The sequence below is a fragment of the Dendrobates tinctorius genome, unplaced genomic scaffold (assembly GCF_039654945.1).
Source record: "Dendrobates tinctorius isolate UK_male_01 unplaced genomic scaffold, ASM3965494v1 ptg000006l, whole genome shotgun sequence".
NCBI lineage: Eukaryota > Metazoa > Chordata > Amphibia > Anura > Dendrobatidae > Dendrobates > Dendrobates tinctorius.
In genome coordinates, this window is record NW_027361674.1 from 12,481,837 (window position 1) to 12,495,800 (window position 13,964).

A 13,964-nucleotide genomic window follows, 5' to 3' on the forward strand; every position below is an offset into this window, starting at 1 on the left:
TTCCTAATGAATCCTCTTGCCAAATTCTCCCTGATATACTGAGACATGGCCTCTGTCTCCAGGAGAGATAGGGGATTGACACAGGCCCACAGGGGCTCCGCACCGGGCAAGAGGTCAATAGGACAGTCAGTTGTAAGGGCGGTGCGGCGGAAGACTCTCCGCCACTTTCTTGAAGAAAACGTCTGCATACTGTCGATAGTATAGACACAGAGAGAAAAGGGAGTCTGAATCCATGTGTAAAAAGTATATATCCCAATTGTTTTATTAGATATATTACATCACACAAAAAGACATGATCAATGTATATTATTATGAGAGAGTGTAAAGCTGAGAGGCCAAGGTGCAACAATAGTGCAGTATTTAGGACAATAGGGTATATCACACTTATATAGAAACAGCCAGTGCCGCAATGTAAATGAGGCCCCACAGACAAAGACAGGTAGAGGCGTGAAAAAATCCCCCTAGTGAGGTGTACAATGGACCCAGTGATCCCTCCCCTATCCGTTCGTGGGTCACAACCCCAATCATTAGCTCTTACCCATAACTGTCACTAAATATCCGCACGCTATGCTCCGACGCGCGTTTCGCGTGGGCTTCTTCCGGAGGCGGTTGCGATATTAGCTGTCTCCATGTCCTCCTTATATAGCGCTGCCCCAGGTATCCCATTAAACCGCTCATTGTGGCGCATGCTTCCAGGTTGGAGACCTGGAGTGATGTCACATCCGGTGCTGCGATGACTGAGCGTGTCGCAGGGAACCCTGCTGTTGTAATTGACACGCACAGCTCATCAATGAGCGCCGCCGGGACCCACAACCAGGTCACATCCGTGAGCATGCGCACAAGCAGCTCACATAGGACCGTACACCTCACCAGGGAGAAGCATAACGCCGCACCAGAAAGAATAAAGTACAATCCATAACCAATCTTATGCATACCACATATATGAAAATTCCTGCAATTGTCCTATACAGAGATTATATATATTTATATATATATATATATATATTTTATAGTGATAAATATGACAAAATATCATGATAGTTGAATATATATATATATATATATATATATATATATATATACTATCATAAAGTGCTATAAGTGTAAAGTGACAAGTGCAAAATGTAATATTATAACCTGGCTACAATACGCCAGACTAAAAACAAAGTGACACCAAATATTAAGGAAGTATCATTTCTCCTTGCGGAGAATAACATGCTAAGCATGTCGAGGTGAGGAGACTTAAAGCCGCAATGCTCCTCTGGGAAATATGCTAATTATGCAAATTGTCTCTTCAGACAGGAAGAGGACTAGAACTCTAGTGCCACCTATTGGAGGTAGCAATCCTAAAAGTCAATGTTGACCCTTTAACGAGCCTAGTTACATGACTTAGGAGTCATGTAACTAGGCTCGTTAAAGGGTCAACATTGACTTTTAGGATTGCTACCTCCAATAGGTGGCACTAGAGTTCTAGTCCTCTTCCTCTCTGAAGAGACAATTTGCATAATTACCAAATATTAATACATAAAGAAAAAATGTGAACAAATATATATACGCAGTGAAAATTCTTATATTCTCACACGGACGCTGGTCATCCATAAGATCTTTGTGGTATTGCAAAAGATCTCAAAAGGAGAATTATATCCTCCTACATAGAGAAAAATAGATGAAGGAAAGAAGTAGCACACACCAGCATACCTGCCATATGGGGAATATATCATAGTATAGGCAATATAGCAGCAAAATACCCCATAATACTCACAGTGCTGTGGACTGTAAAAAGACCAATTGTCAAACTAACATGAGAGGAGGGGGAAGATAAAAACCTTCCAAACGACAATAAAGGTCAAAATATAAAATTGCTTTATTGGACACAGGGCAAGGAACAATACAGATTTAAAATAATAGCTGATAGCTTGTCACAAAAAAGCACCGTAGTCTACACATGCTGCTTCAATAGAACCTATATAAGGAGGACAGAAAAGTATAACCATCATTCCATAAAAAATAAAGAAGCATAGCCTACTCAGTTTAACAATGATAGTACATAAATACACTGAAAGTGACCATGTAGTAAGCAATGAGTACGTCCTACATTACCCAATATGTGCAAGTGCACGCAGACAATAGGAGAGACCCGGTGACGCGGGTTTCGGGAACCTTCGTCAGGGGGCGCTATGACATAGTAGTAAAACGTGCTATAAATAGTACAAGGGCCGGAAAAACCATCCAATTGTATTGGCCGGATGTGAGTCATCGCGGCCCAGGCCACCATAGATCCGCCCCCCCCCCGCACAGCAAATGCACGGCCGTGACGTCCGGATGATGCGGGGCCCCACGTGACCGGACGCCCAAAGCCGTCATGCGCCGGCCAGGAGGCAGGATCATCTGGCTACGCTGAACAGGAAAGACCACGCATGCGCATAGAATACATACAGGTGTAGACGCCATATTCACTGAGGGCACCAATGCCCTGTATGAGTGGAAGAACACAGACCGCTGCAATACATGTCAGCGCGATAATACCACCCACACAGAGGCATGATAGAGTGACTGGTGCCCTAAAGGAACAGGCAAATACCATAAAGGCAATATAAAAATGCAACAAACATTCTAAATATACCAAATATATAACCATATCAAATTAGTGTTGCAAACAAAAGGTGCTATATAATGTAAATATGTATATACACGCATGGCACATAAATAGATGCTGCTGACCGAGGCCCACATAAAAGGACCAATAGATATTCAAAAAGGTTACATAATCAAAAATGCATGTTAACAGACAATATTAGTGATATCATGGCAAATTAAGAAAAGTAAATAACATCAATAATAATAAATAATAATAATAATAATATGAGAACAAAAGAGTAAAGACATATTGCATAAAATAAAAAAATTACAGAAAAACATCAGACATCACCAGAAAATATATAAATATATATGTGCTGCCGTATTCAAGGAGATAAACGCAAGATGCAAAAATTACATATAACTCTCTTATAAAATAGCATGGATAGCTGTATACAGGTCATCCATAAAGTGCAATAAGTCATATCGGACAAATACGTATCAAATCATAACAATACACACAATATGCAAGTACAAACCTTATATAATATATATAATATAATATATAAGTATATATACAAGTATAATACCACATTAACAATGCCTGGATCATACAAATGACACATTATTGATGAAATAACACTCTTCAAAGACTGAATAGGTCCAGATGAGGAAACAGATCCAGGTTCACTTCATCCGTGGGCCAACAAACATTCCAGACTCCAAAAGTACTCATATAGGCAAACAAAAAAAATATAAAAAATGATAAAAGTTAAAAACATATGACAGGAGAACAGCTATAGATGGAAAAACCACAAACTGGATTCCTACTCCAAAAATGGGGCAAAACTCAGATTTTCGTTCAACCCACGAGGGTGCACAGTTCTGAGCGTCCAAATCCACCGGGATTCGAGGCGCGCTAGCCTAGAGGACAAATATAAAATTACAAAAAAAAAATTTTTTATACAAAAAACCCTTTTTGAAAAATTCAATCCGAATACAGTATCCTCCTATAATGTGATGACGTGTACGACGTCTTTATCCCACACCTGGAACACGTGATATAGGTGAGGAGGACATCATAATTCCATACATAAGACAAACTGAAAATAGACAAGACAGAAAACACCAATAAGACACAGTACATAAAATATATTATAAGAATGGGGAAAAGCTAATCTGTTCATTTAGACCTGCCGGCGTTAATGTATTAAGGGAAATTATCCATTTGCATTCCCTCTGAAGAAGGGAACACATAGCATCACCCCCACGGTACCTAATTTAATGCGATCAATTCCTCTGATTCTCAGTTCCGCATGGTTACATCCATGCTTTAAACGGAAATGCCTTGGAATGGGTTTAAGGCCTTCCACGTCATCCACATCACGGGAGGCCTCAATATCCCTTATGTGCTCCCTTGTACGAACACGTAGTTCACGAGATGTTAGACCCACGTATACTAGATTACAGCTACATCTAGCATAATATACTACGTGGGTCGTAGTACATATAATACTCTCTGATGTCAAATTTCGTGAGGCCATCCGATGACGTGAATGACGTGGATCGCTCATGGTTTTTACAAGCTAAACAACTTCCACATTTGAAGAAACCTTTCCTTTTATCAAGAATACTAAAAAGGGAGGGTGGTTTATTCACTTAGTGGCTTCTGACCAACATATCCTTTAGATTCCTGCTCCTTCGTGCAGTCAAAGGAGAAGGAGACAATTGATCCTTAAGCACTGGATCTGTCATCAGTATTGGCCAGTGTCTTGCGAGTATCCTCATCGTCTCCCATTGCTGATTAAAGACAGATATGAAGCGCGTAGTGTTGTGTTGTGAGTTCATTTTCCCCTCCGTCACTGAGGCCTGGTGAACTCCCTATTCTAGTGAAGGAAGGTAGTGAGCCTAATTATCAGGCACCTGGGACTAATGAAGACGATTGGCTGAGTGGAGTCACTGACTGGATTTAAGGCAGCCTACGCCCTTTCTGCCCTGCGGGTGATTTCTCTGTGGACTCTTGGACACCAGTCTGATTCCTGCTCTCCTAAAGCTAAGTTTTCTGTTTTGCCTTTTTGCATTTAAGATTTGTTTTTGTTTTTCTTGCTTTTGGATTCTGCCACTCCCTGCTGGAGTGTGCAGTGTTCCGTTAGCTCTGTCTTCTGAAAGTTCCTGAGTGCTGATTTAGTTTTTGAAGCTTAGATGCTTCAGGGCCATTTTTATATCAGCTTGTTGGCTTTTGTCTCTGATAGGGTTTTGGCAGATTGCAGACAGCAACCTTCCTATCCGTTCCTATCTAGGTAGTTTTTGGGCCCCATCTTTGCTCAGCCTGTCTTTCTGTCTGTGTAAGTGTTTTCATCTTGCTTCACCGTCATTATATGTGGGGGGCTGCCTATTGCTTTGGGGTCTGCTCTGGGGCAGTTAGATTTCCCCTTTCCTTCTTTAGGCCTATGTATCTCTCCGGCTGTGATCGAGGGGTCTAGGTCATCGTAGGAACCCCCCACGGCTACTGCTAGTTGTATTGATAGGTTCAGGGGTCTGCAATCTGATAGTTGCCAACTTCTCTGGTTTTCTGGACTTCGCTAGCATTTCTATTTTTGCCTCCTACGGTGACTCAATCATAACAGAATCACCCGCCTAACCGCAGATCCTGGGGTACTCAATAGTAGGAAAGAATTGTGTTTAAAAAAAAAAGAGGAGTTTGTATATTCTTTCCTCTATATCTCTGAGGCTGTAGGGGGAATTTTTTTTTTTTTCTCTCAATGGAGATAAAGCAAGTGTCTGATCGTGTGGAGCAGCTCGCTGCGGAAGTGCGGGGAATTTCCGCCTACCTTGCTCGTTCGCATGCTGTTGAGCCAAAGATCCCTACACCTGATGTATTTTTTGGGGATCGATCTAAATTTTTGAGTTTCAAAAACAATTGTAAATTATTTTTTGCTTTGAAGCCTAACTCGTCAGGGAGCCCCACGCAGCAGGTTAAAATTGTCATCTCTTTGCTGCGCGGCGATCCCCAGGATTGGGCGTTTTCTTTGAAACCAGATGACCCTATTCTGACTAATGTGAACGCATTTTTTTCAAGCCTTGGGGTTGCTGTACGACAAACCTAATGCTATTGATCAGGCTGAAAAGACCCTGTTAGCATTGAACCAGGGTCGAGAATCTGCAGAGTTGTACTGTCAAAAGTTCCGAAAGTGGGCGGTCCTTACTACCTGGAATGATAGTGCCTTGGCTGCTCTCTTTCGGAAGGGTTTGTCAGAAGCCGTAAAAGATACTATGGTGGGATTTCCTGTTCCCTCTGGTCTGGACGATTCTATGTCTTTAGCTATTCAGGTTGATCGGCATTTACGTGAACGCAGGATTACACGAGAGGTGTTGCCACCGGTTGAACAGACGTCTGAACTTATGCAATGTGAGAGTTTTGTCTAAGGCGCAACGTCAGGAATTCAGAAGGCGCAATAAGCTGTGTTTTTTCTGTGGAGATGCCTCACATATTATTTCTGTTTGTCCTAAACGTGAGAAACGCTTTGCACACACGTTTTCTGTTGGTGGGGTTCAGCCCAAGTTTCTTTTGGCGATTACTCTGATCTGTTCCCTGTCCACATTTTCCGCCAAGGCTTTTGTGGATTCGGGAGCAGCGCTAAACCTAATGGACTTGGATTTTGCTAAACGTTGTGGATTTCCGTTGACACCTCTGCAGATGCCTATCCCTTTGAGGGGGATTGATGCTACCCCTCTGGCTAAAAATAAGCCTCAGTTTTGGACCCAGTTGGTCATGCGGGTCGCCCCAGACTACCAAGAAAATTGCAGATTTTTGGTGTTGCATGGTCTGCATGATGCCGTTGTTCTGGGGTTTCCCTGGTTGCAGATTCATAATCCAGTTTTGGATTGGAAGTCTGTGTCTGTGGTGAGTTGGGGTTGCCGGTGTACCTTTAGTGAGGCTCCGGTTTTTTCCACCTCTCCTCAGTCGCATGAGGTTCCTGACTATTTGGCGGACTTCTATGATGTATTTAGTGAGAATGAGTCTGCGTCCTTGCCTCTTCATAGGAGTTATGACTGTGCAATTGAACTAAGCCCGGGGTGTAAATTTCCTAAGGGTCAGCTCTTCAATTTATCTGTACCCGAGCACGAGGCTATGCGGTCCTATATTAAGGAGGCGTTGGAGAAGGGTCATATTAGACCATCCTCTTCACCCTTAGGTGCCGGTTTTTTTTTTGTGGCCAAGAAGGATGGTTCTTTAAGGCCTTGTATTGATTATCGTGCCCTCAATAAAATTACTATTAAATATCAGTATCCGTTACCCCTGATTTCGGATCTATTCTCTAGAGTCAGAGGTGCTTGCTGGTTTACCAAGCTTGACCTCAGGGGGGCGTATAATCTTATCCGCATTAAGCAGGTGGATGAATGGAAGACGGCGTTTAATACTCCGGAGGGACATTTTGAGTACCTGGTGATGCCTTTTGGACTCACTAATGCCCCTTCTGTCTTCCAGTGCTTCATGAACGATATTTTCCGAGACTTTGTCGATAAATGTTTGATTATCTATCTGGACGATATTTTGATCTTCTCCAAGGATTGGGATGCTCATGTGGAACATATTCGGACTGTGTTCCGGATCTTGAGAGAGAATTCTCTGTATGTCAAAGGATCAAAATGCCTTTTTGGAGTACAGAGGATTTCTTTTTTGGGATTTATTTTGTCTCCGTCAGCTATTGAAATGGACCCGGCCAAGGTACAGGCCATTTATGATTGGGTTCAGCCAGGGCCGGACTGGGACTAAAATTCAGCCCTGGCATTTGAAGTTACACAGGCCCACTAGTCACATGGTGACTATATAATATCTTTGTACACTTGTAGTTTACAAGAAGTGAGAGGAGATTAACACGACTATATAACATGTAGTCAGAGCTGTGCCCAGTATTTCAGCTCAGTCCTATTTATTGCTTTTAGGTACAGTACTCCTCCCAAATCTCTATCCCCTTTTGTATGCATGATTACAGAATTCCTGGCAGAACTGCTCTCTATTGGGCAACCAGACCCCCTGGTCATAGCCGCCCCTATCATACCTCCCAACTTTTGAAGAAGGGAAAGATGGACAAAGACTATGCGCGCCGCTGCAAATTTTGGCCACGCCCAGCCACACCCATTTCACAACTAGTCACACCCATGTCCACACCTAATCGCACCCATTTAGCACTGCTGATCACACTGACTGGTACTGAGGGCACAGTGGCTGGCATTATGGGCACACTGACTGGCACTAAGGAAGAGAGAAAACAGAGAGAGAGAGAGAAAAAAGAAAACAGAGAGAGCGAGAAAGAAAGGGGAAAGAAAGAAACAACAGTGAGAGACAAAGAAAGAACAGTGAGAGACAGAGAGAGAACAGAGAGAGAAAGAAAGAGGGGAAAGAAAGAAAGAACAGAGAGAGACAGAGAAAGAACAGAGAGAGAAAGAAAGAAGTAAAGAAAAGAAAGAAAGAACAGAGAGAAAGAGAGGAAAGAAAAAGAAAGAAAGAACAGAGAGAGAAAAAAGAAAGATTAGAGAGAGAAAGAAAGAACAGAGAGAAAGAAAATGAGGGAAAGACAGAACAGAGAATGAAAGAACAGAGAAAGAAAGAAAAAGAGAGAAAGAAATAAAGAAAGATTCTACAAAGATACTATAGCAGCCCGGCTCCCATTGTAGTGCCCACCTGAGCCTCCCGATGCAGGACATATCATGATCCGCTCACCTGGCCGGCATCCCCGATTCCAAGGCGATCCTGCTGTCTGCGCTGTCGGAGGAGGACACGGTGATGGATCTGAAGCATTCCTGGTTCCGTCACAATCTCCTCAAGAAATTATCTCATTTCCGGTCAGCTTTCAGCACATCACTTCAGGTGGAACGTCATGTGTGTGTTTTAAAATGCTCCTCTGGGCTCCGCCGTGTACTCCTGTGTCCGTGGGAAAAGCCCGCTTTGTATGCTTTGTACACACTTGGCTCCGCTCCGTACATCCCGTACACATATGGCTCCACTCCATACACACACGGCTCCACTCCGTCCACCTCGTACACGCGCGGCTCCTCTTCGTACACGCGCGGCACCGCTCCGTACACCTCGTACACACGGCTCCGCTCCGTACACCTCGTACACACGGCTCCGCTCCGTACACCTCGTACACACGGCTCCGCTCCGTACACCTCGTACACACAGCTCCGCTCCGTACACCTCGTACACACACGGCTCCTCTCCGTACACCTCGTACAAACGGCTCCGCTCCGTACACCTCATACACACACGGCTCCGCTCCGTACACCTCATACACACACGGCTCCTCTCCGTACACCTCATACACACACGGCTCCTCTCCGTACACCTCATACACACACGGCTCCGCTCCGTACACCTAGTACAAACGGCTCCGCTCCGTACACCTCATACACACACGGCTCCGCTCCGTACACCTCGTACACGCGCGGCTCCTCTCCGTACACCTCGTACACGCGCGGCTCCTCTCCGTACACCTCGTACACGCGCGGCTCCTCTCCGTACACCTCGTACACACGGCTCCGCTCCGTACACCTCGTACACACACGGCTCCTCTCCGTACACCTCGTACAAACGGCTCCGCTCCATACACCTCGTACACACACGGCTCCGCTCCGTACACCTCGTACACGCGCGACTCCGCTCCGTACACCTCGTACACACGGCTCCGCTCCGTACACGAGTGGCTCCGCTCCGTACACCTCGTACACACACGGCTCCGCTCCGTACACCTCGTACACACACGGCTCCGCTCCGTACACCTCGTACACACACGGCTCCGCTCCGTACACCTCGTACACACACGGCTCCGCTCCGTACACCTCGTACACACACGGCTCCTCTCCGTATACCTCGTACAAACGGCTCCGCTCCGTACACCTCGTACACGCGCGGCTCCGCTCCGTACACCTGCGGCTCCGCTCCGTACACCTCGTACACGCGTGGCTCCGCTCCGTACACCTCGTACACACACGGCTCCTCTCCGTACACCTCGTACAAACGGCTCCGCTCCGTACACCTCATACACACACGGCTCCTCTCCGTACATCTCGTACACGCGCGGCTCCTCTCCGTACACCTCGTACACACGGCTCCGCTCCGTACACCTCGTACACACACGGCTCCTCTCCGTACACCTCGTACAAACGGCTCCGCTCCGTACACCTCATACACACACGGCTCCGCTCCGTACACCTCGTACACACGGCTCCGCTCCGTACACGCGTGGCTCCGCTCCGTACACCTCGTACACACACGGCTCCACTCCGTACACCTCGTACACACACGGCTCCGCTCCGTACACCTCGTACACACACGGCTCCGCTCCGTACACCTCGTACACACACGGCTCCGCTCCGTACACCTCGTACATACACGGCTCCGCTCCAAACACCTCGTACACACACGGCTCCTCTCCGTACACCTCGTACAAACGGCTCCGCTCCGTACACCTCGTACACGCGCGGCTCCGCTCCGTACACCTCGTACACGCGCGGCTCCGCTCCGCACACCTCGTACACGCGCGGCTCCGCTCCGCACACCTCGTACACGCGCGGCTCCGCTCCGTACACCTCGTACACGCGCGGCTCCTCTCCGTACACCTCGTACAAACGGCTCCGCTCCGTACACCTCGTACAAACGGCTCCGCTCCGTACACCTCGTACAAACGGCTCCGCTCCGTACACCCGTGGCTCCGCTCCGTACACCTCATACACACGGCTCCGCTCCGTACACCTCGTACAAACGGCTCCGCTCCGTACACCCGTGGCTCCGCTCCGTACACCTCATACACACGGCTCCGCTCCATACACCTCGTACACACACGGCTCCTCTCCGTACACCTCGTACAAACGGCTCCGCTCCGTACACCTCGTACAAACGGCTCCGCTCCGTACACCTCGTACACACGGCTCCGCTCCGTACACCTCGTACACGCGCGGCTCCGCTCCGTACACCTCGTACACGCGCGGCTCCGCTCCGTACACCTCGTACACGCGCGGCTCCGCTCCGTACACCTCGTTCACGCGCGGCTCCGCTCCGTACACCTCGTACACGCGCGGCTCCGCTCCGTACACCTCGTACACGCGCGGCTCCGCTCCGTACACCTCGTACACGCGCGGCTCCGCTCCGTACACCTCGTACACGCGCGGCTCCGCTCCGTACACCTCGTACACGCGCGGCTCCGCTCCGTACACCTCGTACACCCACGGCTCCGCTCCGTACACCTTGTACACCCACGGCTCCGCTCCGTACACCTTGTACACCCACGGCTCCGCTCTGTACACCTCGTACACACACGGCTCCTCTCCGTACACCTCGTACAAACGGCTCCGCTCCGTACACCTCATACACACACAGCTCCTCTCCGTACATCTCGTACACGCGCGGCTCCTCTCCGTACACCTCGTACACACGGCTCCGCTCCGTACACCTCGTACACACACGGCTCCTCTCCGTACACCTCGTACACACACGGCTCCTCTCCGTACACCTCGTACACACACGGCTCCGCTCCGTACACCTCGTACACACGGCTCCGCTCCGTACACGCGTGGCTCCACTCCGTACACCTCGTACACACACGGCTCCGCTCCGTACACCTCGTACACACACGGCTCCGCTCCGTACACCTCGTACACACACGGCTCCGCTCCGTACACCTCGTACACACACGGCTCCGCTCCGTACACCTCGTACATACACGGCTCCGCTCCGTACACCTCGTACACACACGGCTCCTCTCAGTACACCTCGTACAAACGGCTCCGCTCCGTACACCTCGTACACGCGCGGCTCCGCTCCGTACACCTCGTACACACACGGCTCCGCTCCGTACACCTCGTACACACACGGCTCCGCTCCGTACACCTCGTACATACACGGCTCCGCTCCGTACACCTCGTACACACACGGCTCCTCTCAGTACACCTCGTACAAACGGCTCCGCTCCGTACACCTCGTACACGCGCGGCTCCGCTCCGCACACCTCGTACACGCGCGGCTCCGCTCCGTACACCTCGTACACACGGCTCCGCTCCGTACACCTCGTACACACACGGCTCCTCTCCGTACACCTCGTACAAACGGCTCCGCTCCGTACACCTCGTACACACACGGCTCCGCTCCGTACACCTCGTACACGCACGACTCCGCTCCGTACACCTCGTACACACGGCTCCGCTCCGTACACGAGTGGCTCAGCTCCGTCCACCTCGTACACACACGGCTCCGCTCCGTACACCTCGTACACACACGGCTCCGCTCCGTACACCTCGTACACACACGGCTCCGCTCCGTACACCTCGTACACACACGGCTCCGCTCCGTACACCTTGTACACACACGGCTCCTCTCCGTACACCTCGTACAAACGGCTCCGCTCCGTACACCTCGTACACGCGCGGCTCCGCTCCGTACACCTGCGGCTCCGCTCCGTACACCTCGTACACGCGTGGCTCCGCTCCGTACACCTCGTACACACACGGCTCCTCTCCATACACCTCGTACAAACGGCTCCGCTCCGTACACCTCATACACACACGGCTCCTCTCCGTACATCTCGTACACGCGCGGCTCCTCTCCGTACACCTCGTACACACGGCTCCGCTCCGTACACCTCGTACACACACGGCTCCTCTCCGTACACCTCGTACAAACGGCTCCGCTCCGTACACCTCATACACACACGGCTCCGCTCCGTACACCTCGTACACACGGCTCCGCTCCGTACACGCGTGGCTCCGCTCCGTACACCTCGTACACACACGGCTCCGCTCCGTACACCTCGTACACACACGGCTCCGCTCCGTACACCTCGTACACACACGGCTCCGCTCCGTACACCTCGTACACACACGGCTCCGCTCCGTACACCTCGTACATACACGGCTCCGCTCCGTACACCTCGTACACACACGGCTCCTCTCCGTACACCTCGTACAAACGGCTCCGCTCCGTACACCTCGTACACTCGCGGCTCCGCTCCGTACACCGCGTACACGCGCGGCTCCGCTCCGCACACCTCGTACACGCGCGGCTCCGCTCCGCACACCTCGTACACGCGCGGCTCCGCTCCGTACACCTCGTACACGCGCGGCTCCTCTCCGTACACCTCGTACAAACGGCTCCGCTCCGTACACCTCGTACAAACGGCTCCGCTCCGTACACCTCGTACAAACGGCTCCGCTCCGTACACCCGTGGCTCCGCTCCGTACACCTCATACACACGGCTCCGCTCCGTACACCTCGTACAAACGGCTCCGCTCCGTACACCCGTGGCTCCGCTCCGTACACCTCATACACACGGCTCCGCTCCATACACCTCGTACACACACGGCTCCTCTCCGTACACCTCGTACAAACGGCTCCGCTCCGTACACCTCGTACAAACGGCTCCGCTCCGTACACCTCGTACACGCGCGGCTCCGCTCCGTACACCTCGTACACGCGCGGCTCCGCTCCGTACACCTCGTACACGCGTGGCTCCGCTCCGTACACCTCGTACACGCGCGGCTCCGCTCCGTACACCTCGTACACGCGCGGCTCCGCTCCGTACACCTCGTACACGCGCGGCTCCGCTCCGTACACCTCGTACACGCGCGGCTCCGCTCTGTACACCTCGTACACGCGCGGCTCCGCTCCGTACACCTCGTACACGCGCGGCTCCGCTCCGTACACCTCGTACACCCGCGGCTCCGCTCCGTACACCTCGTACACCCACGGCTCCGCTCCGTACACCTCGTACACCCACGGCTCCGCTCCGTACACCTCGTACACACACGGTTCCTCTCCGTACACCTCGTACAAACGGCTCCGCTCCGTACACCTCTTACACACACGGCTCCTCTCTGTACATCTCGTACACGCGCGGCTCCTCTCCGTACACCTCGTACACACGGCTCCGCTCCGTACACCTCGTACACACACGGCTCCTCTCCGTACACCTCGTACAAACGGCTCCGCTCCGTACACCTCATACACACACGGCTCCGCTCCGTACACCTCGTACACACGGCTCCGCTCCGTACACGCGTGGCTCCGCTCCGTACACCTCGTACACACACGGCTCCGCTCCGTACACCTCGTACACACACGGCTCCGCTCCGTACACCTCGTACACACACGGCTCCGCTCCGTACACCTCGTACATACACGGCTCCGCTCCGTACACCTCGTACACACACGGCTCCTCTCCGTACACCTCGTACAAACGGCTCCGCTCCGTACACCTCGTACACGCGCGGCTCCGCTCCGTACACCGCGTACACGCGCGGCTCCGCTCCGCACACCTCGTACACGCGCGGCTCCGCTCCGTACACCTCGTACACGCGCGGCTCCTCTCCGTACACCTCGTACAAACGGCTCC